This window comes from Phyllostomus discolor, chromosome 6, assembly GCF_004126475.2.
Source record: "Phyllostomus discolor isolate MPI-MPIP mPhyDis1 chromosome 6, mPhyDis1.pri.v3, whole genome shotgun sequence".
NCBI classification, from domain to species: Eukaryota; Metazoa; Chordata; class Mammalia; order Chiroptera; family Phyllostomidae; genus Phyllostomus; species Phyllostomus discolor.
Window position 1 is genome coordinate 78,249,000 of NC_040908.2, and position 25,824 is coordinate 78,274,823.

The following is a 25,824-nucleotide window of genomic DNA, read 5'->3' on the forward strand; positions in this document are numbered from 1 at the left end:
TTTTATGGTTACTGTTGCTGCTGTGGTTTTTATTGTCCCACTGTGCATTTTTTCCTATTTTAAAGCTTGGAGAATATACCCACCTGCCCTTCAAAATGCTAGGTCCCACCACTGCTAACATCTCCTCTTCAAAAATCTTATTTGTCCAGTGACAAGTTCTTAATCTACCTTAGTTTTAATCTACCTTCCTGCAACACTTAATACCAGTGACTACTTCCTCCACCCTTCATTCCTAGACATTACCCTCCCCGATAGTCTTTCTGTTTTAGTCACGGCCCTTCTCCCTACCACATGATGATTTTTAAATGTTTCTTCAGTCTGAATCTCTCTTACAAAGTTCAGGTTTCAACTACTTTCTGAACATGGACAGCTCTTAGATATCTCACTGGTGCTTCAAATTCAATGTGTCCAAAATCAAACTCAGCAAACTTGCTGTGCCTGCATTGTGTGCAGTTATTCAGCCAGCTTTGCACACCAAGGAAGGCCTTCATGGAGTTGGAAGGATCTTCTAAGACAGTATTCCCATTAGTTTGGTACCATGGCCTCCCCTTTGAATGATCTGAGGTGTTACTCAGCTGAAGCCACACTGAGTGACACACTGAGTTAAAGCCACAACCTTTAACTCAGCTGGCAACCCTGCTGTGGGCAAGCAGAGGTTACCTATGGCCAAAATTCTTGTGACAAGTGAATTACTACAAAATATTCTTAAGAAAGAAATAATGGGTGAGAGTACCATGTGACCACAATGCAAAGAAGTTCTGGGATGGCCCCCTTGGAGAAACCAAGGTGTTTCCCAATGCTGAGAGGTTATAGATCACTCCCCTTGAGGTGATCGTGGAAACAGTGGCTCAGTTTTGATTCAAGCAGCATCTCTACTGACTAGATGATGTTTCTTTCTCCTCCAAGACTGGTTTTCAGATAAAGGCTAGTTCAAACACAGTTGCCAAAGTAGGGGGTCATCATTTATTTGGAGGCAGAAAAGGAAGACTAGAAAGTGTTGTTGGGAAGAACTGACATCAACTGACTTTAAGCAGGAAGTTCAGGTTGTTTAGTAGTGCGTGTCCCAGGGATTGAGAAGAATGTAAACCAGATATTGAGAAAACTAAAGGCCTGGAGATGCCATCCTTGCAGAATTCTGTAATGGAAGATGCAGTGGGCCTTAAGGGGCCTGCTGGAGCAACAGTTGGTTTCTACTCTTTCTGTAGGACCATTTTTTTCCTGCTAGGTGAGAGATGCTACCTGGGACTAGAAGGGGTTTTTAGATGTTGTGGTGCTTGTGGATTAAGAGATTGAATAAAACCATGAAAGAATATCTAATTTGGTAAGTTTGTTTTGTAGTATTGTGTGTACTATAATCTTCCCTCTCACTTCCTCATCAAGCATTTAGTAAAATCTATATTACCACCAAGGTTTTAGAGTTGGATTCTGTTTCCTTTTGAATTTAACTTTGCTTTTCAATTATGCAAGTCATTTATAGGGTCTCAAAGTCAAAACTATATAAAAATGTCCATTCATAGATTTCATTTCATCCTGTCCCCTCCACCCTGTTTCTCCCAGTACCACACAAGGGCCCACTGATTTGTCATTCCAGAAGTACTCTGAAATTGATTCAGTATTTTCAGTAGTGGCTGAAGAACATTTGCAATATTTAGAGTGTTTAACTTTTGTATATATACATATGTAAGTTTAGGTGAAACATATTTAATTGGTTTTAGCCAGTTTTTTACTTAAGGACTAAAAAAAAGCAACTTACAATTTTAATCATTGTTTTAAAAGATTGTTGAAGGCAAGTTCATGATAACAAGACTACTGTGGTTAGTAAAGGTAGAGGTGAACAAGCCAGAATTTTGACCAAGAATCCAGAAGCATTTTTTGTACCATGTGCACATAGTTGAGCTTATTACTAGACCTGACCTCAATTGTGCTGATCATGATGGAAATCACTGAAACAATAAAAAGATTTTAAACAATATTTCTGGATCTGGCTCATGTTCCCTGTGACCCTTTTGCTCCAAGACAGCCCTGGTGGCTCAGTAGCAGCGGCTCACAATGTTACACAAGATGAAGAAAGGTTCATCTTCAGTGAACGGTTCAATAATTGAAGATGAAGATGATGAAGCAGAGGTGGAAGAAGATGAATACACAGATTTGTCAGACAATAGAGAGGAAGAAGATAGGTAAACCTGAAGCTTCATCAGGTGCAGATATACAACTATCCTTTTTGTGAAAGGAGAAGGTTTAACAGCAAGTAACTATGAAATTTTTGGTAGGCTTTACAAACAAGGGTACAGAAGATTTTTTTGTTGAATCCTTAGATGCCTCATTCTGTTATCCTCAGGACTACCAGCTTTATATCAAGAATTTCATAGCTCTTCCTCTGAACACTATAGTACCACCCCAGAGACAGGCAACTTCATTTCTGTAGAGCCTTTGGTCTAGTCATCAATCTGAACTGCAAAGATTTAAACAGCTATGTATTTCAAGATGCTGTCTTCAATCAAATGGTTACAATTATTGAAAGAAAGAATGGGTTAGTTGGAGAAACTATCTTTGTGTATATATTCCTTGCTGATCTTGAGCACTTGGTTGTTATTGACCTTCATCAACTCCTGGAATGTAGAAAGCGCAAGAGACCCATACAGAAAGTAGAGATGGGTACATCAAGTCAGAATGATGTTGACATGAGTTGGAGTCCTCAGGACACTTTGAATTAGATCAGTAAGCTTCAATAAGAAGATTACTAAGGAAACGAGCAAAGAAGAGATCGGTGGGATCTGATGAGTAAATGTCTTTACTTAACCTGCCCTGAAGTTTTTCAGCCTTGAAGGGAATTAGTGCAGAGAAGCCATATCACCATAGAAAGTAACTACTATTAATACTTATGTGTGGACTAAGCAATCAGTCTGTGGTGATAATATTACTGAATGGGCACTGCATTCATTTTTCTAAAGTAACAAATCTGTGGGGGGGTAAGTTGGCCTTTCCACTATTTCATATTTATCTATACACACACACCACCAACAGCTATCATTTTCACTTTATAAATGAGAAGTTCAAGTCAGGTAACAGACCAAGGCCTCTAAGTGTTGGTGCTAACTCTTGCACACTTTCTTTCTCAGGGGAATTGGCAGAGGAGCCCGAGTCCTCATATCCTTACCTCCTAGAACCTGCAGGTTTCTGACACACAGGTAAATTTGCCAAAGAACCTATACTCAGACCAGAAGATAAAAACACTTGTGAGAATTTAGTGAATTCCCCTTCATGTGGCTTCAAGCTACCAGCACACAAGCCCTACCAACACTCTTAATCCTCCTCAGCTCTTCTGCTGAAGAATCTGGCCTTCACAATGACAGGCTGCTTTGGGAACTTTCCCTTCCCCAGGACTTTGTAGTAGCCCTAGAAGAAGAGAGAAAAGGGTTATAGCACATCATGGCAGGTACCAACTCCCTAATGGGTATGAGGAAAAATGGCAGATAACCCATTCCATCAGGTAGCTGGGGAGGACATGTTTCTGATCTGGACACTAACCGGGGTCACTGACAGCCCTCGTCAGTGAGTCAAGACCAGCAAATTCTGAGAACTGTAGCACACCAGGACAACAGCTGTCAGGATATGACTCTAGTCTCGGGTACAAATTTGTGTTTTTTAAACCATTAAAACCTATGTGTGTGCATGTGAGCTGCTGGTCTTACCAGGGTCATTGTTAAACTACCTAAAGCATGCCTTTAGAATACTGAATATAAAACTATTGTCTCTTTCTTGACATTTTCTGGTAATTTCTCCCAAAAGTCAATACTTGCCCAATATGATTATAGATGTCCTGCTTTGCACTAGTCTAAAGAAAACAATTTGCTTCTTCCTTAGAATTCTAATTGATGGCACAAATTAAAATTCTGTTGTTATTGTTACCATTTTGCAACTAGTGTTCTAAAAGCACAAGCAGGAGAAGCTGCGTTTTAGCAATAGAACTGTTTTGATATTTTGCTGCTTTTTATTATCAAATATATCTTCAGAACACTTCCCAAATGAGTTCAAGGGATTTGGGGATCTCCAGTAACAAAATTGTGCAACATGAAAATTCTGCTGATTTTGATATATAAAATCAACCCCACCCTCTTTTTTATCAAAAAGACAATGACATATTTGTGGAAACTGAGTTGTTTTATTCATTGTTGTTCTATTTCTTACCCAAGGGATAGCTTTGGAATGATTTTAGACCTACTTAGTTGTTGTTGTTTTTTTAAGAGATATTATGTCTCTCCTTAATAGAAGCATTTGCCTAAGAAAAGTGCCTTGGCTACAGACTAAGCCAAAGTTCATATTATAGGCACAGACATATATTCCAACTAATTCTAATCTATAAAAAAAATTAGTTGGGTAGTTTTAAAATAGTTAACCAATTGTTTTCTATCTAATCTTCTGGGCATTTTAGTTGTTGATAGAACTCTTTTTTAAGTTAACCTGAAGAATTCCAAAATTTTAAGCACTCAATATCTAGAACCAAAATTAAATTTGGCTTCATAAAATCCCTTTAGAGAGTTAGTCTTGCCCTAGGTAGTAAATTAAGTATGGCATTATTGTCAGGCTGGATAAAGGGTAAAGTGTAATAATATGAACAAACAAGAGGCTTTTTCCCTTTGTCTTTAAGTCATATCCTTCCACATATATTTTGTAAGGAAATGGTAGATGAAATTTTAGTGGCTGTTTAACTACTGATATCTTTATTATAATGAACTGACCACTCTTCATTATAATTCCACCTGCACTCATGCCCACATAAAAACAACAAAACAAAACACACAAAAATATCTTTCAAAATTGGTTAAGTATCTAAACTTATCTGAGCCAAAGTCAATGACAATAAAATAAAAGTTATTCTATAGTTATTAATCGCATTGCAAGTAGGGGTAAAGGTGTCAAATTATCTATGTTGGCATTGCTGAACTAGTAACTGTCTATACCTGTAACATAAAGTATGTGAATTTTAAATTGGGCTGCACAATCAGTAGTTTATTTTGAAAAACTTCTATGAGCTCTAAGAAACTGCATGGTTTGTTTTTTTGTTTGTTTGTTTAATGTAATAAAGAGACCCCTCCACCTTCCCAAGGAATATATTCCCAGATATCTTTTCGAATGTCCAAGTTTGTGAAACTACTAGAACATAATGCAGTGAAGTATAATTGCAAAATTTAAATGACCTCTATAAAGTTTAATTGACTGCCTCACAATGACAAAGCCACACTGAATTACCAGTGCCAGCCCTTCTGGGTCCTAAGTAATTGGACTTAACATGCTAGCCTTTCCACTTCTGAGGTTCAAGTTAGTGCCTCAGAAATTATTTGTCATGTTTTATTTTTTTTAGCATAGATTGAGAACACTTGAGAACTCAGATGCCAGGGGTCTTCTCTATTTTCAGTGTTTAGCAGAAACTAACTCTTTAATAAATGGAATTCAATTCCACACATGGTTTGTTCAAGCACACTTAATAAGTAGCCTATTTTTTTAAATGTGAGTCCTGCTTTGGATGAAGCTTTTGTTTGTTTTAATATATTTATTTGCTACATCAACTATATTTTGGAATTTACCTTTTGAACTACTTGCTTTCTGAATCTCAAAAATGAACTAAGAATCTTGCGTATCAATTCAGATGTGTGAGAATATGTGTTTATAAAGCATGGATCTTATAAAAAAAATATTTCTGTGTCTATCCAAAGAAGAAACATCTTGGAAAAACATTCAATCTCACAACTGCTCTTGGCCACATGATGGAAATACTGGCTAACTGCTGTTAAAACAACTAGATTTAGCCCTGACTGGTGTGGCTCAGTGGGTTGAGCATCATTCCATAAACAGAAAGGTCACCAGTTTTATTCCAGGTCAGGGCACATGCCTAGGCTGTGGGCCAGGTCCCCATTTGGGGCATGACAGAGACAACCAAGCCATGTTACTCGCATCAGTGTATCTCATTCTCTTTCTCTCCCTCCCATCCCCTCTCTCTAAAAATAAGTAATGAAATAAAATCATTAAAACATCCAGATTTAATTTAGACAAGATACTGAAAGAACTTGAAGACTTAGGAAAACAATGGAATATTTCAAAGAATAAATCGTAGAAAACAAAATTATGTTCTTTTCCAATTTTATTTTTTCAGTTAGTGTTGACATTCAATATTATATTACTTTTGGGTATATAGCACAGTGGTTAGACATTTATATACCACAAAGTAATCCCCCTGATAAGTCTAGTACCCACTGGGCACCACACATGGTTATTACAATATTATTGACTATATTCCCTATGCTGTACTTTACATCCCCATGACTATTTTGTAACTACCAATTTGTGATTCTTAATCTTTTTTTACCCAGCCCTCAACCCCCCTCCCTCCTGGCAACCATCAGTTTATTCTCTGTATTGTTTTTATTTATTTTGTTTTTTAGATTTCACAAGTAAATGAAATCATATGGTATTTGTCTTTCTCTGTCTGATTTATTTCACTTAGCATAATACAGTCTAGGTCCATCCATGCTGTTGCAAAATATAAGATTTCATTCTGTTTTATGGCTGGGTAATATTCCATGAAATATATGTACCATGTGTTCTTTATACAATCATCTGCTTACTGATGGACATTAAGGTTGCTTCCATATCTTGGCTATTGTAAATAGTACTGCAATGGAAATAGAGTTTCATATATATTTTCACATTAGTGTTTTGGATTTCTTTGGATAAATATCCAGAAGTGGGTTTGCTAGGTTATAAAGTAGTTCTATTTTTAATTTTTTGAAGAATCTTCATACCGTTGCACCAGTTTGCAATCCCACCAACAGTGCATGAGGGTCCCCATTTCTACACATCCTTGACAACACTTACTATTTGTTGATTTATTGATAATAGCCATTCTGACAGGTGTGAAGGGATATCTCATCATGGCTTATATTTGCATTTCTTTGATATTAGTGATGTTAAGCATCTTTCCATATGTCTATTGGCCATCTGTATGTCCTCCTTGGAGAAGCATGTATTCAGATCCTCTGCCCATTTTTCACTTGGGTTGTTTGGTTTTTTTGGTGTTAAGTTGTATGAGTTCCTTATATATTTTGGATATTAACCCCTTATTGGAAAATTCATTGGTAAAAATTAGTAGGTTTTCTTATTTTTACTTTTTTCCTTTTTGAAAAGATCCTCACCTGAGGATATGTTTAATGATGCTAATGAGAGAGGAAGCGGAAAAGAGAGAGAAACAGTGATGTGAGAAACATTGATTGGCTGCCTCCCATATGTGTCCCAACTGGGGATTGAACCTGCAACACAGGTATGTGCGCTGACCAGTTTTGAACTGCAATATTTTGGCGCACAGGTTGATGCTCCAACCAGCTGAGCCACCCAGTCAGTGCTAGTAGGTTGCCTTTTTGTTTGTTGATGATTTCCTTTGCTGTGCTGAAACTTTTTCGACTGATGTAGTCCCATTTGTTTACTTTTTCTTTAGTTTCTCTTGCCCAAAGATATATATATATAAAAAAATTATTACTAACAGCGATGTCTAAAAGCTTACTGCCAATGTTTCTTCCAGAAGTTTATGGTTTCACATCTTATATTTAAGTCTTTATTTTTAGTTTATTTTTGTATATTCTATAAAGTAGTCTAGTTTCATTTTTGCATGTGTCTGTTCAGTTTTTCCAGCACCATTTATTGAAAAGACTGTCTTTACCCCATTATATAGTCTTGCCCCCTTTGTCATAAATTAATTGATCTCAAAGGTGTGGGTTTACTTTGTTTTTTTGTTTTTTTCTGTTCTGTTCCATTGGTCTAGGTGTCTGTTTTTATGCCACTATGATGTTGTTTTGATTATTATAGACTTATAGTATAGTTTGATATTAGGTAGCATGATACTTTCACCTTATTCCTGTTCTTGAAAATCATTTCGCTATTCAGGTTCTTTTGTGGTTCCACATAAATTTTTGGATAATTTGCTCTAGTTTTGTGGAAAATGCCATTGTTAGTTTGATAGAGATGACATTGAATCTTTATATTTCTTTAGGCAGTATGGACATTTTAATCATATCAATTCTTCCTACGACTATGAACTCATAGTTCATGAGTATGGTCTATGCCTCAATTTACTTATTTCTCTTTTGCTTTCTTTCTTCAATGTCATAATTTTCTGAATACGGGCCTTTTAATTCCTTGGTTTAAATTTATTCCTAGGTATTTTATTTTTTGGATGCAATTGTAAATTATTACTTTTTCCTAATAGTTCATTATTGGTGTATAAAAATGCAACTACTTTCTGAATATTTATTTTGTATCCTATTACTTTCTGAATGTATTTACCAGTTCTAATATGTTTTTTGTTTTGTTTTGTCTTTTTGGGGTGTGTGTGTGTGTGTGTGTGTGTGTAATTTTTAACGTTTTATGTATATGGTATCATATCATCTGCAGATAATGACAGTTTATTTCTTTCTTTCTAATTTGGATGCCTTTTATTTCTTTTTCTTGTCTAATTACTGTGGCTAGGAATTCCAATATTGTGTTGAATAAGAGTGTTGAAAATAAACATCCTTGTCTTGTTTTTGATTTAAGAAAAGCATTTTTTCTTTTCCCTGTTCACTATGACATTAGCTATGGGTTTCTCGTATATGTTGAGGTATGTTCTCTCTATTTCCAATTTGTTGAGTGTTTTTATCATAAATGATGCTGGCTTTTGTCAAATGCTTTTTCTTTATTTTTTTAATATATTTTATTGATTATGCTATTATAGTTGTCCCATTTTTTCCCCTTTATTTCTCTCTGCCCTGCACCATTCCTCCCACCAGTATCCCTCCTGCTTTATTCACATCCATGGGTTGTACATATAGGTTCTTCAGCTTCTCCATTTCCTATACTATTCTTAACTCCCTCCTGTCTATTTTGTACCTACCATTTAAGTTTCTTGTTCCCTGTATTTTCCCCCATTCTCCCTCTCCCCCTCCCTGCTGATAACCCTCCATATCCCCTCCATTTCTGTGATTCTGTTCCTGTTCTAGTTGTTTCCTTAGTTTGTTTTTTGGTTTGGGTTTGTTTGCTTTTTTTTTTAGGTTCAGTTGTTGATAGTTGGGAGTTTGTTGTTATTTTAGTATTCATAGTTTTGGTCATCTTCTTTTTCTTAGATAAGAACCTTTAACATTTCATATAGTAAGGGCTTGGTGATGATGAACTCCTTTAACTTGACCTTATCTGGGAAGTACTTTACCTGCCCTTTTATTCCAAATGAAGGTGTTGCTGGATAGAGTAATCTTGGATGTAGGTCTTTGCCTTTCATGACTTGGAATACTTCTTTCTAGCCCCTTCTTGTCTATAAGGTTTCTTTTGAGAAATCAGCTGATAGTTTTCTGGGAACTCCTTTGTAGGTAACTGTCTCCTTTTCTCTTGCTGCTTTTAAGATTCTCTCCTTATCTTTAATCCTGGCTAATGTAATTATGATGTGCCTTGGTGTGATCCTACTTGGGTTCAGTTTATTTGGGACTCTCTGGGCTTCCTAGACTTCCTGAAAGTCTATTTCCTTTGCCAGATCAGGGAACATCTCCATTATTTTTGCAAGTAAGTTTCCAGTTTCTTGCTCTACCTCTTCTCCTTCTGGCACCCCTATGATTCAGATGTTGGAACATTTAAAGTTGTCCCAGAGGCTCCCAAGCCTCTCCTCATTTTTTGGAATTATTCTTTCTTCATCTTGTCCTTGAATATTACTTGAATATTACTTCTTCCTTCTGCTCTAAATTGTTGATTTGAGTCTTGGTTTCCTTCCCTTCACTGTTGGTTCTCTGTACATTTTCTTTTATTTCATTTTTCATAGCCTTCACTTCTTCCTCTATTTTGTGACCATGCTCAACCAGTTCTGCGAGCATCCTGATTACCAGTGTTCTGAACTGCATCAAAGTGTATCTACCTGATAGGTCGGCTATCTCTTTGTCACTTAGTTGTATTTTTTCTGGAGCTTTGATCTATTCTTTCATTTGGGCCATATTCTTTTCCCCTCAGTGCAGCTGTTATGTTGTAAGGATGGAGCCTTAGGTATTCACCCATGTTGCTGTGTTGTGGTGCTGTATGTAGGGGAGGGGTCAGAAATAGAACAGTGCCACTTGCTGACCTCTCAGCAGCTTTCAATCACTTCCTCCACTACCCACAAACAAAATTGGGCCCTTCTGGTGCTGATTCTCAGGTGGGTGGGTTTATGTATGTTCTAGGACACTGCGGGTCTCTCCAATGAACTCTCCTGTTAGGCTGGGAGTCTTTCCCGCTTCCCCAAGCTCTACAGGTTTTTACCACCAGAGGTTTCGAGGCTTTATTTCTCCACGCTGGAACCCAGGGTTGCACAGTCTGTCTCACTCCCCAGTTGTTCTTCCTTGTTTATCCACATGTAAATATGGGACTGCCAGGTCTGCCAGCTGCCACCTTGCCTGCCCAGGTTCTCCAGCCACTGCCTTGCTGCGCATCCTCTCTGCCCCAACTGCCTGTCTCTGTCCCTCTGACTGGTCTGAATGAGTGTTTCTCCTTTAACTCCTTGGTTGTTAGATTTCCATACAGTTCAATTTTCTGGCAGTTCTGGTTAATTTTTATTTTTAAATTGGTTGTTGTCCTTCTTTTGGTTGTGGGAGGAGGGAAAGTGTATCTACCTACACCTTCATCTTGGTCAGAAATCCTGTCAAATGTTTTTCTACCTCTAATGATACAATGTATGATTTTATCATTCATTTTGTTTATGTAATGTATGATGTTAATTGACTTGTAGATCTTGGACCAATCTTGCATCCCAGGAATAAATCCCATTTGATCACGGTATTTGATCTTTTTAGTGTATTACTGATTTTGGCTTACAAGTATATTGTTGAGGATTTTTGCACCTATGTTCATCAGGAATACTGTCTTGTAATTTTCTTTTTGTATAATGTCTTTTTCTTTTGTTATCAGGGTAATGCTGGACTTATAAAATGAGCTTGGGAGCCTTCTCTTCTCTTGAAATTTTTGGAATAGTTTGGGAGGGATAGGCATTAATTATTTGTAGAATGTTTACTAAAATTCACCTGTGAAGCCATCTGGTTCAGGACTTTTGTTTGCTGGAAGTTTTTGATTACTGATTTGATTTTGTTATTGATCTGTTTATATGTTCTGTGTTTTCTTGAGTCAGTGATGGGAGAGTATGTGTTTTTAAAATTTATCCATTACACCCAGATTGTCCAATTGTTAGCACATAATTGTCTATAGTATTTCTTTATATTCCTTTGTAATCTTGTAGTATCACTGTCAACTTTTCCTCCTTTATTTCTGATTTTATTTATTTGGGCTCTGTCTCTTTTTCTTCTTGAGTCTGGTTAAAAGTTCATCCATCTTTTCATATTTTCAATGAACAAGCTCTTGGTTTCATTAATCTTTTATATTCTTTGTAAAATTAATTTATTTATGTTTGGAGAGAGGGGAAAGGAAGGTGAAAGAGAGAGAGAGAAACATCAATGTGTGGTTGCCTCTTGCATGCCCCACTGGGGACCTGGCCCACAACCCAGGCATGTGCCCAGACAGGGAATTGAACCAGCAACCCTTTGGTTTGTAGGCCGGAACTCAATCCACTGAGCTATACCAGCCACAGCTATATTGTTTTTTTTAGACTCAATTTTATATACTTCTGCTCTGATCTGTATTATTTCCTTCCTTCTACCCACTTTGGGCTTTGTTCTTCTTTTTCGGGTTCCTTTTGATGTAAGGTTAGAGTTTTTATTTGAGATTTTTCTTGTTTCTTGAGGTATGGTTGTATTGCTATGAATTTTCCTCTCAGAAGTGCTTTAGCTGTGTCCCATCAATTTTGGATTGTTGTGTTTTCATTTTAATTTTCTTAAGGTATGTCCTGATTTCCTTCTTCATCTCATTGTTAACTTATTCATTGTTTAGTAACATGTTATTTAGCCTCCACATGTTTGTGTGCTTTTCAGTTGTCTTCTTTTAATTGATATCTAGTTTCATTACATTGTGGTTAGAGAAGATGCTTGATATGATTTCAGTCTTCTTAAATTTATTGAGACTTGCTCTGTGCCCTAACATGTGGTCTATCCTGGAAAATGTTCAATGTGCACTTGAAAAGAATGTATATTCTGTTGCTTTACAATGAAATGCTCTAAAAACACCAATTAAATCTATGCACCCTCACTTCTGTGGCTTAGTGGATTGAGTGCTGGTCTAGGAACCAAAGGTTGCTAGTTCAATTCCCAGTCAGGGCACCTGCCTGAGTTGCAGGCCAAGTCCCCAGTAGGGGGTGTGCGAGAGGCAACTACGCTTTGATGTGTTTCTCCCTTTCTCCCTCCCTTCCCCTCTCTCTAAAAATAAATAAATAAAATCTTTTAATAAATATTTATATTCGTCTGGTGTAATGTGTCACTTGAGGCTGCTGCTTACTTGTTGATGTTCTGTCTGGAAGATTTATCTACTGATGTATTACTGCTGATGTCTCCCTTTATGTCTGTCAATATTTGCTTTTTATATTTAGGTACAACTACATTGGATGCATGAATTTTTACAACAGTTATATTCTCTGGTTGGATCTATCTCACCATCATTATGAAATGTCCTTCTTTGTCTTTTATTATAGGCCTTGTTTTAAAGTTTATTTTGTCTGAGATTAGCTTGCTACTCCAGCTCTCTTTTAATTCTCATGAAGACATGCTTATTCAAGTTAGAGAGAGGGTAGGGGAGGGAGAGAGAGAGAAAGGAAAACAGTGATGTGAAAGAAACACATTGATTGACTGCCTCGCATATGTGCCCCAACCAGGGATCAAACTTACAACCAAGGTACGTTCCCTGATCAGGGGAATCTGCAACCTTTCAGTGTTTGGGATGACGCTTCAACCAACTGAACTGCCTGGCCAGGACTAGTTTCCCTTTCTGGTAGTTCATTATTGGTGTGTAAAAATGCAACTGATTTCTGGATATTTATTTTGTAACCTGCTACTTTACTGAATTCATTTATTAGTTCCAGTAATTTTTTGTTGGAATCTTTAGGGTTCTCTATAAACAGCATCATGTCATGTGCAAATAATGACATTTTTACTTCTTTCCAATTTAGATAACTTGTCTTTCTTCTTCTTGTCTGATTGCTATGGCAAGCACTTCTAGTACTATGTTGAATAATAGTAGTGAAAGCAAACATCCCTGTCTTGTTCCTGATCTTAAGGGAAGTGCTTAATAGTTTCTGCCCATTGAGTTGATGTTGCCTATGGATTTGTCTTGTATGGCCTTTATTGCATTGAGATTTGTTCACTCTATTCCCACTTTGCTGAGAGTTTTTATCATAAATGGATGCTGGATTTTATCAAATGCCTTTCCTGCATCTATTATGTTATCATGTGTTTTTATTCTTCATTTTGTTTATTTGGCATATCACATTTATTAATTTGTGGATATTGTACCAACCTTGACTCCATGGAATAAATCCCACTTGGTCATGGTGTGTGATAATTTTGATGTGTTCCTGTATTTAGTTTGCTAATGTTTTGTTGAGGATTTTAGCATCGATGTTCATCAGGGATATTGGCCTATAATCTCCTTTCATTGTGGTGTCTTTATTTGGTCTAGGAATTAATACAATGTTAGCCTCATTAAATCAGCTTGAGAGTCTTCCCTCCTCTTGAAATTTTTGAAATAGTTTGAGAAGGATAGGTGTTCTTCTTTGAATGTTTGGTTAAATTCACCTGTGAAGCCATCTGGTCCAAAACTTGTTTGTTAAGAGTTTTTTTTATTACTGCTTCAATTTCATTAGTTGTAATCTGTCTATTCAGATTCTCTGATTCTTCTTGATTCAGCTTTGGGAGATTGTATGTATCTAGGAATTTATCCATTTCTTTCTGTTTATTTAATTTGCTGGCATATAGTTGTTCATATTTTCTTACCACCCTTTGTATTTCTTCGGTGTCAGTTGTATTTCTCCTCTTTCATTTCTGATTTTTATTTATTTGGGTATTACCTTTTTTTCATGATGAGTCTGGTTGAAGGTTTGTCAATTTTGTCTATCTTTTTGAAGATAGACAAGATAGCTCTTAGTTTCATTGATTTTTTGTGGTGTTTTGTTTAGATTCTTAATTCATTTATCTCTGCTCTGGTATTTATTATTTCCTTCCATCTACTCTGTTTGGGTTTTGCTTGTTGTTCTTTTTCAAGAAACTTAAATGTAAATTTAGATTGTTTATTTGAGTTTTTGTTATTTTTAAAATATATATATTTTTATTGATTATGCTATTACAGCTGTCTCATTCCCCCCTTAATTCCCCTCCACCCTATACACCCTCTCCCACTCACATTCCCCACCTTGAGTTCATCTCCATGTGTCGTAAGTTCTTCGCTTCTACATTTCCCATACTATTCTTACCCTCCCCCTGTATATTTTCTACCTACCATCTATGCTACTTATTCTCTGTACTTTTCCTCCCTCTCTCCTCCTCCCACTCCCCTGTTGCTAATCCTCCATGTGATCTCCATTTCTGTGGTTCTGTTCCTGTTCTAGTTGTTTGCTTAGTTTGTTTTTGTTTTAGGTGTGCTTGTTAATAATTGTGTTTGCTGTCATTTTACTGTACATGTTTTTTTTATCTTCTTTTCTTAGATAAGTCCCATTAACATTTCATATAATAAGGGCTTGGTGATGATGAACTCCTTGAACTTGACCTTATCTGAGAAGCACTTTATCTGCCCTTCCATTCTAAATGAAAGCTTTGCTGGATAGAGCAACCTTGGAAAGGTCCTTGCCTTTCATGACTTGGAATACTTCTTTCCAGCACTTTCTTGCCTGCAAGGTCTCCTTTGAGAAATCAGCTGACAGTCTGATGGGAACTCCTTTGTAGGTAACTGTCTCCTTTCCTCTTGCTGCTTCTAGGATTCTCTCTTTCATTTTAATCTTGGGCAATGTAATTATGATGTGCCTTGGTGTGTTCCTCCTTGGATCCAACTTCTTTTGGACTCTCTGAGCTTCCTGGACGTCCTGGAAGTCTATTTCCTTTGCCAGATTGGGGGAAGTTCTTCTTTATTATTTGTTCAAGCAACTTTTCCACTTGTTACTCTTCCTCTTCCCCTTCTGGTACCCCTATAATTTGGATGTTGGAACATTTAAAGATTGTCCTGGAGGTTCCTAAGCCTCTCCTCATTTTTTTGAATTCTTATTTCTTCATTCTTTTCTGTTTGGTTGTTTCTTTCTTCCTTCTGGTCAACAACATTGATTTGAGTCCCAGTTTTCTTCCCATCACTATTGGTTCCCTGTGCCTTTTCCTTTATTTCACTTAGCATAGCCTTCATTTGTTCATCTAATTTGTGACCAAATTCAAGCAATTCTGTGAGCATCCTGATTACCAGTGCTTTGAACTGTGCATCTGATAGGTTGGCTATCTTTTAGTCACTTAGTTGTATTTGTTGTGGAGCTTTGATCTGTTCTTCTGTTTAGGCCACTTTTTTTGGTCTTGTCGCACCTGTTACATATGAGGGGCAGAGCCTTAGGTTTTCACCAGGGCAGGGCAACCCAAGTGGCTGGGTTGTGATGCGGTATGTGGGGCCAGAGTCTGAGAGGGAACAATGGCACCTGCTCCGCTCTCTGTTGTATTTCAGTCCCTTCTGCAGCTTCCCCCAAGCACACTAGGCCTTTCTGGTGCTAATTTCCTGTGTGGGTGGGTTTGTGCCTTTTCTAGGACCCCGTGGATCTCTCCAACAAACTCTCCTGTGGCACTTGGAGTCTCTCCCGGCACCTCAACTCCCCACAGGTGTTTTCTATCAGTGCCCCAAGGCTCTATTTCCCAGCGCTGGGGCCCTGGGTTGCACAGTCTGTTTTCACCTCGTTTATCTGCACATAAATGTGGGAACACCCAGTCAGCCAGTGCCTTGCATGCAGTGCCTCACCTCACAATCGCCATCTTGCTGGGTCTGCCCGTTGCCACCCCTGCACCCAGGGTCTGCCAGCCACCACCTTCACACCCAGGGTCCACCCACTTCGGTCTTGCACTCCAGGTGCCACCACTCTTTGTGCTGCTACCCCTCTCCATCCAGCTGCCCCACTATGCCCTTTCTACTGGTCTGGATAAATGTGTCTATTTTAACTCCTTGGTTGTCTGACTTCCATACAGTTCAATTTTCTGTCAGTTCTTGCTGTTATTTTGTTTCTAAATTGTTGTTGTCCTTATTTTCATTGTGCGAGGAGGCACAGTATGTCTACCTATGCCTCCATCTTGGCCGGAAGTCCAGTTTTTTGTTAATTTCCCTCTTAGGACTGTTTTCACTGTTGCCATAATTGGGAGTTTTTGTGTTCTCATTTTCATTTATTTCAAGGTGTCTTTTGATTTCTTCCTTGATCTCACTATTAATCCATTCACTCTTTAGTAGCATTATTTAGCCTCCATGCCTTTCTGTGTTTTTTCAGTTTTCTTCTTGTGAATGATTTCTAGTTGTATACAATTATGGTCAGAGAAGATGCTTGATATGATTTCAGTGTTTTTAAATTTATTAAGACTTGCTTTTTGTCCTAACATGTGATCTATTCTAGAGTGTATATTCTGGCTGCTTTGGGTTGAATGCTGTGAAGATATCTATTAAATCCCTCTGATCTAATGTGTCATTTAAGGCCACCATTTCCATGTTGACTTTCTGTCTGGAAGATTTATGTATTGATGTCAATGAGGTGCTAAAATCCCCTACTATGACTGTATTACCTCAACCCATCCCTTTATGACCATCAAGATTAGTTTACATATTTAGATACTCCTGCATTGGGTACATAAATTTTTACAATGGTTATATTCTCTTGTTGGATTGATCCCTGTATCATTATGAAATGTCCATCTTTGTCTTTTATTATAGCCTTTGTTTTGAAGTCTATTTTGTCAGATATAAGTATTGCTACCCCAGCTTTTTTTCCCTTTCCATTTGTGTAAAATGGAGAAATGTCTTTCTCCATCCTTTTATTTTAGTTCATGTATATCTTTCATTGTGAGGTGGATTTCTTAGAGACAGCACTCATATGCACCTTTTTTTTCTTATCCATTCAGCTGTTTATGTCTTTTGATTGGAGCATTTAAGCCATTTATTGTACATTGAAAGTGATTAATGATAAGTGCATATTTAATACCATTTATTTTTTTAAGATTTTATTTATTTATTTTTAGAGAGGCAAGGGAGGGAGAAAGAGAAACGTCAATGTGCACTTGCTGGGGGTCATGGCCTGCAACCCAAGCATGTACCCTGACTGGGAATCAAACCTGCGACACTCTGGTTCGCAGCCCTCGCTCAATCCACTGAGGTACTCCAGCCAGGGCTGCCATTTTATTTTTTTAACAATGTTCCTCTGTGGGGTTTTTTTTAGATTTTATTTATTTATTTTTAGAGAGAGGGGAAGGGAGGGAGAAAGGGAGAGAAACATTAATGTGTGTGTACCTCTTGCACGTCCCCAACTAGGGACCTGGCCTGCAACCCAGGCATGTGCCCTGACTGAAAAATCAAACTGGCAACTCTTTGGTTCTCAGGGTGGCACTCAGTCAACTGAGCCACACCAGCCGGGGCATTCCTCAGTTTTAGTTTCTCCTTCTTCTTCTACTTCTTCTCCTACTATTTCTCCTTCTTTAGTCAGGCCCTTTAACATTTCTTGTAATGCTGGTTTGGTGTTTACCAACTCCTTTAGCTTTTTCTTGTGTGGGAAGCTCTTTACTTCTCCAATTTAGAATGATAACCTTTCTGGGCCCTTGCTTTTCATCACTTTGAATATTTCATGCCAATCCCTTCTGGCCTGAAATGTTTCTGTTGAGAAATCAGCTGACAGCTCCCCTGTAAGTAACTGTTTTTTCTTGCAACTTTAACCTTTGCCCTTTTAATTATGATGTGTTTTGGTGTGGACCTCTTTGGGTCCATTTTGTTTGGGACTCTTTCCTTCTTGCACTTATATGCCTTTTTCCTTCACCAGGTTTGGAAAGTTTTCACCATTATTTCTTCAGATGGTTTCTTGATCTCTTGTTCCTTCTCGTCTCCTTCTGCTATACTTATGATGTAAATGTTGTTATGATTCATGTTGTCAAGGTCCTTAGACTATCCTCATTTTTAAAAAATTCTTTTTTCTTTTTGCTTCTCTGATTGGGTGTTTCTTTCTACTTTGTTTTCCAAATCACTGATTTTATCCTCTGCTTCACCTAACCTACTGTTTATCCCTTCCAGTGTATTCTTCATTCCAGATATGGTATTCTGCATTTCTGACTGGTCCTCTTTTATGGTTTCTATGTCCTTTTTCATGCTGTTGAGCATCCTTATAACCATTACTTTGAACTCTGTATCTGATAAATGGCTTTCCTCCATTTCATTTAGCTCTTTTTCTGGATATTTCTCCCATTCTTTCATTTTGGACCTGTTACTTTGTCTTTCCCCTATAGCTGTTTCTTTGTGTTTGTTTCTATGTATTAGATAGATCTGCTATGACTCCCAGTCATATGGAATGTCTTTATGCTGTAGGTTTCCTGTGGGGAATAGTGGTGTGGTCTCTTTGATCACCTGAGCTGGCTGCTCCAGGAATATTCCTTGTGTGATGTAGGCCTTCCTGTTGTAATCCAATCTTGATTGCAATTGGCCCATTTATGTGTGTGATCAACCCTCATGTTCACTGACTATGAGCCTTCACCATGACTATGGCATGTAAGCTGCTGTGTTGGTGCTGACCACATGGAATGAAATTTGCCTCCGCAAGGTTTAGTGCCTGCTGATATCTCCCATGGGATATGCTGCTTGTGAAGCTTATTGGATTTGGCTCTGATGTTGCCTGAAGCTGGCCACTGGGTGTGTTGGTTCTGGGCCTCTTGGGAGGGATCTGGTGCAGGCCAATGTCAAATTCTACCTTTGAGTGGCTCTGAGTGACCTGTTTAGAGCTAGAAGTGATCCTCAGTTTATGGATGCCTCCACTGGCCTGCTTGCATATGGGAAATATCCAGCTGTACACCAAGGCCAACTTTTACCAGCACCAGCCCAGGGACAGATCTCCTTCTGCCTTCCAGCTATCTGTTAGGCTCAGTCACTGAAAGAGCCTCTGGCTTTACTCGAGTGGCATGAGGTAAATGCACAATGAGTCACCAGGAAGGAGCAAGTGGTGTTCACCAGATTGATTCAGATTCAAACTCAGTGCCAATGCTAGGTCTGAGGCCATTGGCAAATGTCCCCTGGTATACCATTGGGTGGCAGTCTAGCTGCCACCCAATGGGTGTTCATACACCTTTGTGTTGGGGCATAGTCTCAGGGAGTCATCAGGGTGAGGCCAACAGTGTTTATCTGGCCCAAACAGACCAAGATTTGGTCATGTGTAAGGAGGGTGTACATGGGGGAAATGGCCTCTGTTATAACGCCACAGAGCTCAGTCTGTCTCAGATTCTTCTGGGAAGAGATGGAACTCAGCAGCGTGGGGCTGCTTGGAGTTGGGAGGATGGGGCTAGTGGATCTCCTGTGAGGGGAGGTGCTGTTCAGGCTTCTGGGAATGTGGAGGTCCACTCAGTCTGTCCCAGATTTTGCCTTGACCTTGGCAGGGCAAATCCACTAGGAGTTGGGTGTGTGGGGTCTCTAAAGCCAGAGGGTCTGGCTTTTTGCAGCTTGGGTCTGCCAGAAGCTTGGGGGATAGTTCTAGTGGATCTCCTGTGAGGGGAAAACACCAGTCAGGTTGATGGTAAGGTGAGGGGAATGGTCCTCAGCCTAAAGCCGCACAAGTCAGTCACCAATACTCCCTGAGTCTACCCAGACCTCTACACCTCAGTCCAGGCAGCTGAGTCCTCAGCAGGGTATTAGTTGTGCAGGGTGGGGTGAGAGGGAATCCAGAAGGTGGGTCTGTTGCTTTCCCCTCAGGCTGATGCCACTTAGAGGGGAGTGCTCCACTCAAGAAAGATGGTGTCTGTGGTATGGGAGAAAGACTCAGCACAGGTATCCTGGCGGCTGTCCCTTCAACTCCCTCCTCACAGATACAATCCCTAGACCAGGGGTGTCAAACTCATTTTCATGAGGGGCCATATCAGGCTCACGGTTGCTTTCAAAAGGCCAAATGCAATTTCAACTCCTTAACAGTTAAAGAGTAGTTACATTTATACAGTCCTAAAATTATTTTGGCCCTTTGAAGGCAACCATGAGGCTGATGTGGCCCTGGTGGAAATGAGTTTGACACCCCTGCCCTAGACTCTCCTCACATGACCAGTCTGCTCTGCCCTTCCTCTACTTCAGCCTGGGGTAAGTGGCTGCAAACAAAATTTTCTATGTTGGTGCTTTAAGGGGGTGCTTGTGTCTCTAGTGGACTCCCTTCTTTCCCTGGTGGACAGAAACCCTGCTGCTTTTCACAGCCAGATGCTATGTGGGCACCTCTGGTGCTCTGGGCTGGGGAGACTGGCTTGGGGTTTAGACCCCATGCTTCTCAGGGGGAACCCCCCACTGCTGAGATATCCCTCCAGAACCTCAGCTGCTTCCCACTCTTCTTACCAGTCTCAATGTGTCTTCTGTAAATGTCTGGTTATAAGATTGTTCTTTAGCTAGTCTTCAGCTGATTATTCAGGATGATTTTACTATAATTTAGTTGTATTTCTAGTTTAGTCCCAGGAGAAGATGAGTGTAACTTCCACCTACTCAGCCACTATCTTGTATCCTCCCTTACAACCAATATTTTGACCTCTCTATTTGGTAGATTGCTTGCCTCCATTTCATTTAGTTCTTTTTTTGTAGTTTCACCTGTACTTTCATTTGGGATATGTTTCTTTGTCCCCTTATTTTGGCTGCATCTCTGTGTTTGTTTCTACATATCAGGTAGATCTGCTAGATCTCCTGGTCTTTGCAGGGTAGTCTTGTGTAGTAGGTGCCCACTGGGGCCCAATGGCTCTGTCTTCCTGATCACCTGAGCTGCATGCTCCCAGAGTGTCCCTTGTGTGGGTTATATGTGCCTTCCTGTTGTAAGTAAGCCTTGATTGCTGTTAGCATGTCAGTGGGTAGGGTTGACCCTCAGCCTGACTGGCTGTGAAGATTGGCCATGACCGCAGTGTACAACTTGCTGTGCTGGGACAGGGTCCGTATAGTGGTATTCACCCCAAAAGGACTCTGGTGCCTGCTGAGACAGCCCTTTTCCTATGCCATTTGTGGAGCTAATCAGGTGATGCTCTCAAGTGGTTTGCAGCCAGCTATAGGGTGTTGGTTCTGGGGTCTCTTGGGTTGTGCTCCTGTGCAGGCCCAGGCCAGTTTCTGTGTGTGACTGACCCAGGCCTACCTGGTAACAGCTACAAAGACATCATTGGTTGATAGTGGTTTGTGCTGTACCTGGAGGTGCATTGGAGAGGCCATGACTCAGGGGGACTGCTCAACAAAAGGCACAGGGGACCCCCAAGGCCAACCACTGCTGTCTGCCATCTGCCTATAAGGCACAGCTGCTGAATGAGCCTCTAGGTATGCAAACTGGGTGGGTCAGGGTCTCAGGTTGTCACCAGGGTGGAGTGAGTGGTGTTCCCCAGGTTGAAGTAGATTCAGATTTGGTGCCTGTACCACACCTGGAGCCTTTCATCAAGAGACACAGGGCACACCAAGGTCAGCCACTGCCTACCTGTGGCCTGTGGACTTTTGAGAGCTTTTAAGAAAGGCTGCAGTGTAACCTGAGGTCAGTTGCCTGCTGCTGAAAGACCTTCCAGGGGTGCTTTGCAAGTTGAGTGGGCTGGCCTCTCAGGGACTTGTCAGGGAGAGGAGAGTGGTGTTCACCAGGTTAATGCAGATGCACATTAGTTACCTGCTTGTGCCTGCAGGCCTCATGGAGGGAGGGCTCAACACAGGGACTATGGCGGTCCCTCCAGCCCTTGCCCCATAGCCACACAATTCAGCCTCTCCTAGTTGGGTGCCCCTTGAGCCACTGTCCCTTCACAGGAGCTTAGGGCTAATGTTTGTGAGCAAGTGAATCTATGCATGGGCCCTTCAAGAGAACACTTTGGTATCCAGCAGCTCTCCATCTCACCCAGATGGATGGAATCCCTACTGATTGTCACAGCCAGATGCTGTGGGGGCTCCTCTTCCTGGCCCTGGTCTTCTGGACTAGGGAGCCCTGTATGGGGCTGGGACCCCTCTCTGCTCAGAGGGTACCTCTGCTACTGAGATATCCCTCCCAATTCTCAACTGCCACACATGGATGTGGGACCAGCCCATTTTTCATCTCTGCCCTTCCTACTAGTCTCTGTGGCTTCTTCTTTATAACCTTAGTTATAGGATTTCTGCTCAGCTAGTCTTCAAGTAGTTATCCATGTTTATTGTTATATAACTTAGTTGTAATTTTGATGTGGTCATGGGAGGAGGTGAATACAGCATGTACCTACTCTTCTATCTTGATTGGAAGCTCTCAAAATTACTCTTGTATTACCCACAGATATTTCAGACAGACTGCTGATTATCAATAATATTGGCAAAAATTTAACAAAAATTTTAAATTTGACTATTTTAGTTTGTTTTACAATCGGTGAGCCAATGTTGATACCTTATCATTAACTGACGTCCATAGTTTACATTAGGTTTCACTCTGTGTGTTACACATCCAATGGGTTTTCACAAATGTAGAATGCTACATATCTACATATCATACAGAATATTTTCATTACCCTAAAAATCTGTGCTCCACCTATTCAGCACTTTCCTTCTTTCAATCCCATCCTCAAGCCCCAGATCCTGGATGTCATTGGTCTTTTTACTATACCCATAGTTTTGCCTTTTTCATAATGTCATATCATTGGAATCACACAGTATGTAGCATTTTCAAATTAGCTATTTTCACTTAGTAATATGTAGTCAGGGTTCCTCCATGTCTTTTTGTGACTTGATAGCACACTTCTTTGGATCTCTGAATATTTTATTGTACTGATGTACCTACCAGTTTGTTTATCCATTCACTTATTGGATATCTTGGTTGCTTCCGAGTTTAGGTAATTATGAATAAAGCTGCTGTAAGCATCAATGTACAAGTTTTTGTGTGGACATATGTTTTTAACTCATTTGGGTAAATACCAAGAAGGACAACTACTTGATTATATGATAAGGGTGTGTTTAGTTTTCTAAGAAACTGCCAAACTGTCTTCCAAAGTGGCTGTATCATTTTGCATTCCCACCAGTAATGAATGAGAGTTCCTGTTGTTCCACATCCTTGATAGCATTTGATGTTGTCAGTGTTTTGAATTTTAGCCATTCTAATAGGTGTATAGTAGCATCTCATTGTTGTTTTAATTTGCAACTTCCCAGTGACTAATGATGCTGTCATCTTTTCATTTGGGTATTTGCCAACTGTTTATCTTCTTTGGTGAGGGGTCTATTAAGGTCTTTGGCCTACTATTTAATTGGATTGTTTATTTTCTTATTGTTGGGTTTTAAATCTTCTTTGCTTATTGTATTTTAGATTCCAGTTCTTTATCAGTTATGTGTTTTACAAATATTTTCTTCCAGTCTATGTCTTGTCTCTTCAGTCTTTTAATGGTGTCTTTCACAGAAGTTTTTAATTTTAATGAACTTAAATTTAACAATTTTTTTCTTTCATGTATTATGCCAAAAAGTCATTTTCAAACTCAAGATCACTTATATTTTCTCCTATGTTATCTAGAAGTTTTATAGTTTTGCATTTTACATTTAGATATATGAGTTCATTTTTGTAAACCACATCAGGTCCATGTCTAGACTAATTCTTTTGCATGTTACCGTCCAATACTTGTTTCATTTTCAAAAGGATTAAATAATTTCTTTTAAATACTTTCTAAACTAAAGAAGCTGCATTCTAATAAATTATAAGGGAACTGAACTTGACAGTATAGTCTGTTGACAAGATTCTGGGGAAACAAGCACTTTCACACATTTGCTAGTAGGAATGCAAAATGTTATAACCCTAGCAAAGAGGAGTTTGCAATATCTATAATATCTACATATACATTACTACAAAGCTGCAGTAATCAAGACAGTGTGGTACTGGCATAATGACAGACTTCACATACTCACATGTATGAGAGTTCATTTCTAGTCTATTCACTAGTCTATGAGTACATATATGCAACAGAATTGAAAGCAGAATATCAAAGTGGTATTTGCTTACCTGTGTTCATGTTACGGGACAGGAGCCTGGCCCTGAGCATGTCTGCCTAGGGCCAGCTGGTAGTGTGTGGGTTTGTGACTTCGTGTAGGAAATATTTCACAGCAAGAGTCCAAGTGACTGTGCAGATACATTTATTAAAGCTGGGGACAGTGAAACAAGGAAGGGCTTAGCATAGAAGAAGCAACAGTAGAGCCTAGGCAGGGCTGTTTTTAGCTTACCGGGAAGTCAGAGTAAAAGGAGACCTTGGAGACAAGGTCTCCAAGGGATAAGGCTGGGTAGAGATGTGGGGGCCCATTGCTCCCCTGGCTGCAAGTCTTACAGAGCCCCTTAGAGTTTAGGAGAGAGGTAAAAAGTTCATGCCTGGGATGGGGCATGGGTGTGCTCTAGAGTGAGCCTATACTCAGTCTTTGTCCTGAGAGCTTTTTATCTTTTTTCTGCAGGTAAGAATCTTAGGGGAGAGTTTCAGCAGAAAATTCATCATCTTTCTAGGTGCATTTTTAATATGCTGATGCGTCAAAATGAGAGCATAGATGAGTTTGGGAATATTCTTTGATCTGCTATACTGTTTTCTATCTTCGATATGTTGGGCTATTAATGAGTTTTTTGATATTTCTTCCCCTGACTTCATCTGCCCTTGGGTTTAGCTGACACAAATGACATTAACTGGGTCTCTGTTCTCTATTTTCCCAGACTAGGGAGATTTAAGCGATTTATCTCTGGTTAGGGAGGAGAGGTATCAACTATTTTCTCAAGTGTCCTTGGTTACTGGGGATAAGGTCTTGTGATTCATCAGCTAATTGTAAGTTGCTCAAATTGTTTGGCCTTGTTAAATTTTCTTATCTCAGTTTCCCTATTCCACTTGCCCAGGAATTTTCATAGCTTCTTACTACCCTGTCTCATTCACAGCAGCACTACTATTTACAATGCCAAGAAGTAGAAAAAATCCAAGTGTTCATTGGCACATAAATGAATAAAGAAAATGTGTTATATCCATGCAATGGAATATTATTATGCCATAAAAAGAAACAAAATTCTGATACAGGCTATAACATGGATAAAAGTTGAAAACATTATGCTAAGTGAAAGAAGCAAATCACAGTAAAATGAATACTGTATGATTTCAATAGGTGAGTGATCTAAAGTAATCAAGTTCATAGAAGCAGAAAGCAGAATGGTCATTACTGGGACAAAGGGGCAAGGGAAAGGAAGAGTTTTTGTTTAATAGGCATAGCTCTTTGGTTTTACCAGATAAAAAAGATTCTGGAGATCTGTTTCTCAACAATGTAGATGTACTTAACACTACTGAACTGTGCACTTGAAATGGTTAAGATGGCAAATATAATGTGTTTTCTACCACAATATAAAAAACACAACAAAACAACCTAAATATGCTTTTGTTACAGAACACAGTGGGGGCCAAAGGGAGGGCCAAGGGCAATATACTATTACTAAAAGAAACCCCCAGGTTCGTTATGTCTGCCGCCTTATAGGAAAGACATCTCTCAATGCCAGAGATTCGTGAAAAGGAAAGGAAATGTTTATTTAATGCTATACAGACTTAAAGTAGCGACCTAATGTCTTCATCAAACCCCAAAGCCCCTTAAAGCACACACAAACACACACAGTCCTTCCGTCCCTCTTTGCCCAGTCTGGGGTACTGTATCTCAGGAAAAGAAATAGAAGTCCATGGCTCAGGCAGCCCCCAGTTCTTCCCAGTAATCCGTCTCGGCTGG

The 25,824-nt window shown here is 39.3% G+C and overlaps 1 long non-coding RNA gene, 1 other non-coding gene and 1 pseudogene across 2 annotated transcripts; 1 reads left to right on the plus strand and 2 right to left on the minus strand.

The window, feature by feature from the left end:
• Positions 1 to 1,642: 1,642 nt before the first annotated feature.
• Positions 1,643 to 2,785, plus strand: LOC118501183 (annotated as a pseudogene).
• A 209-nt stretch (positions 2,786 to 2,994) lies between these two features.
• On the minus strand, positions 2,995 to 25,173 carry LOC118501184. Its single transcript, XR_004903789.1, has 2 exons — positions 24,092 to 25,173; positions 2,995 to 3,396 (listed from the first exon to the last, which is right to left on the minus strand). It is a non-coding gene; the product is annotated as an uncharacterized LOC118501184 (long non-coding RNA).
• Positions 3,504 to 3,629, minus strand: LOC114501156. Its single transcript, XR_003684919.1, has one exon. It is a non-coding gene; the product is annotated as a small nucleolar RNA SNORA3/SNORA45 family (small nucleolar RNA).
• Positions 25,174 to 25,824: the final 651 nt, after the last annotated feature.